Source organism: Diospyros lotus, chromosome 3 (assembly GCF_014633365.1).
Source record: "Diospyros lotus cultivar Yz01 chromosome 3, ASM1463336v1, whole genome shotgun sequence".
Taxonomy (NCBI): domain Eukaryota; kingdom Viridiplantae; phylum Streptophyta; class Magnoliopsida; order Ericales; family Ebenaceae; genus Diospyros; species Diospyros lotus.
In genome coordinates, this window is record NC_068340.1 from 9,330,765 (window position 1) to 9,334,465 (window position 3,701).

At 32.1% G+C, this 3,701-nt stretch overlaps 1 non-coding gene across 1 annotated transcript; it reads right to left on the bottom strand.

The window, feature by feature from the left end:
• Positions 1 to 3,544: 3,544 nt before the first annotated feature.
• On the bottom strand, positions 3,545 to 3,618 carry TRNAV-AAC (transfer RNA valine (anticodon AAC)). The gene has a single exon. It is a non-coding gene; the product is annotated as a tRNA-Val (tRNA).
• Positions 3,619 to 3,701: the final 83 nt, after the last annotated feature.

Below are 3,701 nucleotides of genomic sequence, written 5' to 3' on the forward strand. Positions count from 1 at the left end.
AACATGATAAATCCTAAAATAATTTAAGAAAAATACTGAAATAAAATTCCAAAATTACCCATGTGCCACGTGCCCTCAGCGTGTTTGTGCGTGAAATGTGGTGTGTGCAGCTCACGCGCCACCTTCTTCCTCGATTTCGGCCACCAACGACTTCTCCGATGGCCGATCTAATCACACCCTCTTGAAGCCCTCACTCAGTCCATCACGTTGGCACCACTTGCCGGCTGAAAAGCCACCGAAAAACACCCCAAACTGGCAGTTACAGGCGCCACGGAGGCGTCCGCCTTGTATTTTCCAACGAAGCTCAAATAGCTTCCAAACATACACCAAACCACACCAAATTCTCCAAAATTTCTCCCCTTGATGCAATGATCAAAAGATCTCTATCCACTCTTTTCGATTCACTCTCAATCATGAGTAATTTTTGTGCTAAATTTTGACAAAAAACCTAGCCATTTATAGGCAAAATCCGGTCGATTTGCAACCAATCAGAGGCCAAGGCTTGGTCCCCAAGTTTCATAGCGCCAAATACAACCTTCCCCAGCCCTCCCTCGGCCGTCCCATCACCGAAAAGAGCCTCCACATGAGGTGGCAGTGCGGCAGCCATTTTTTGGCTGTGTTCACACTATAGGTTTGGTTTATTACACTTTAGCACTTTGTTTCTTCAAATGTCATTTCGGCCCTTTCTATAACACCCCTGATCTTTTCAATACCACCATTAAGGCCCACAAGTTTTGTACCCTTCATTTCATCCTCAACATTTCTGAAAAATTATCCTTTTAACCTGCCTCGAGCAAAATTAGAAAATTACACTTTGGCCCGGTCTATTGTTTTGACCCTAATTCCCTTTCATTTCAACCCGAAATCGCTTGAGGGTTTCTTCCTATGTAAAATTTAGGTCCTCAAAACACTTCGTTGACTTTCAGAAGTTTTCTACGTCTATTTGATTTTCTTAGCTTGATTCACAACTGTACCAAAAACTGTTCTCGATCCAACTTCTTTTGATACATAAAATCATGCCTCGAGTCGTTCGTCAGTACTATTCTATTTTCCTTAAGCATCTAAGGTTTGGGGTACTCCATTCGGTTGATTTGGTTACTTAAAACTGCAATAGTGTACCTTATAGCCCAATTTTTCTGAAAATTCCACTTATATCCCTCGTAAAATCCCATTTATAGTCTTGAGAATTTCTCGAGTATTATAAAGCATCTCCTAACAGGCTTCTGAGATGGCAACCCCCAAAGGGGAAAAAATCTAGGACCAGTTGTAAAGTAGTATGACGAGGGCGTCATGTGCTCAATGAAGGGAGAATGTAATACCCCAAGAACCCAGAAAAGGTTAATCTATATTGAGGATAAGTAAGGAAAAAAATAACACTACCAGAATACCTTTTGAGCTGAATGTAGGCAAAAAACTCCCAAGTTAAGCGTGGTTGAGTTGAAAAAGCTTAAGGATATATGACCCCTGAGAAGTTTGCGTAAACCCATCACAGTAAGTTATTCCAGTACTTTCTATCATTCAATGTGGGATGTTACAAGAATCTTTTAGAGTTGATTATTTTATATACATGATTGATCATGTCATTTCTTCACTTCAAAATAGGTTTGAGCAATTTGGAATATATAAAAAAAAAAAAAATTTCTATGCAATTTCAATAAATTAAAATCAATAGATGAATATGTTTAAAAAGGGTATTGTTTAAATCTTGAAAACGTTCTTAAATTTGATGAACTTTTTAGTATAAATGGTTTAATTTTTTTTTTAAAATTAAGTGTGTTAAGATAAACTTTTCAAGAGAAAAAAAAAATAGTGAAATGGAAATTCTTCATTACATCAAAAGAATCGATTATTTTCTAAATACATATATTACTTATAGAATATTATTCGAAATTCTAGTTTTAGTGACTTTTGCAAAAATAAATTTTTCAAAAATTGAAGTTGACAAAATCATATTTGAAGTTAATTATGTTGCAAGAAAGATTAAATGAATTATCTATATTATCCATTGAATATGATTTATTAGATAAACTTGATTATGGAGATTTAATCAACAATTTTGCATTTCAAAAAATAAGAAAAAATGATTTTACATAAAACTTAACATAGTTCAACACATGTTTATGGAATGAAAATTTACTCATTATTGGTGAATTTTATCTTTTTAATGCTTTCAGTTTAATGTTTTGTTTTGTTTTGTTTCTTTCTATAAGAGAATCAGGAATGTATATTTTTTTGTTCGACTTACACCAACTTTTTTAGAATCTTAAGAAAAAATTAGTTTTATTTTATGTTTATTTATTCTAGTAGGTTGTTTGATTTTTTTTTATCTATGAAACATTATATATTTTAATTAAAAATTCACTATTGTTAGGAGATTATCGTATTTTGGAATTGATTGAAGTTTAATTTTTTTTTCTTTTTTAATTTATTGAGATGATGAAATTTTTTAGGAAAAAAGTGTATTATTTATTTTTTATAAAAAAATTAATACTCTTAAAAAGGTCTTAATAAGTTTTTTTTTTTTTTATCTAAAACTCTCAAATTGGTTAAGCTGACTTTGGTGACTTCCAAATTCTTGTGGAGCAACACGTGAAGCAAAGACTTGGAACCATGATGCTCAAAGTAAAAACAATAGCATTGTGCCTCTATGGGTATGGCTCAACGGCAAAATATGTGGAGTTTTATAAAGAGTATTAGGTTGCATTCTCTTTATTGTTTTTAAGTCATTTTTAGTTTTCGATTTTCTAAAATAATGAAAAACGCGTTCTTTTTACTATTTTTAAAAATATATTTTTGAAAACAAAAAAAAAATTATAAAGAAAACTCAAAACAACAAAAGTTGTTTTGAGTGTTTTCATCCAAAACAAACTCTAAATTCAAAACATATTTATTTATTTATTTATTCATATTTTATTATTGTAATGAGAAAAAATATTACAAAATTCATTAATTTTAAAATGTATAATATTTTTAATAATATATTAACATTAAATATTTCTAATTTACTGAATACTCAAATTTATTGAATAAAATATCATTAAAAATTTATTTTCAAAATTTCAAAGAGAACGCGTTTTCTAATTTTCTGTTTTGAGAAATAGTTTTTCAAAATGATAAAGAAAACACGTTTTCAATTTTCTAAAAACAGACTATCAAAACAGAAAACTGAAAATAAATTCAAAACTCAAAATTGAAAATTGAAAAGTAAAGAGAACGCAAACTTAGGGATCAAATTTTTGTGGTGGTATTTATCTCATGTGGAGATGTGAATTGAATGTTCTATTCTGTGTGTATATAAGCTGTGATTGCATTCGGGTTTACCTAATGGGCGAATCAGAGAGGAAGGTCGTCTGTCCCTAAGACTAGTTTGGTAAAGCTCGGAACCTAGGTTATCCCAAAAAAAAAAAAAAAAAAAAAAAAAAGGAGTAGCATCGTGGGTGTTTGGGATCAAATGAATGCAAATGGACCGCCTCTCGCAAGTTCGTTTAGATTTTGCCAATTTCATGAAGGCAAACAGAAAAGCACTAAGACGTGCAAAAAGAAATGGCGTCGCCCGGACTCGAACCGGAGACCTTCAGTGTGTTAGACTGACGTGATAACCAACTACACCACGACACCTCCATGGGATTCTCTGTTCGGAGAAAAGATAAATTTATTGTCTTCAATGTACTGTTCTGATCCTCGCCATTAGGATCTTGGGT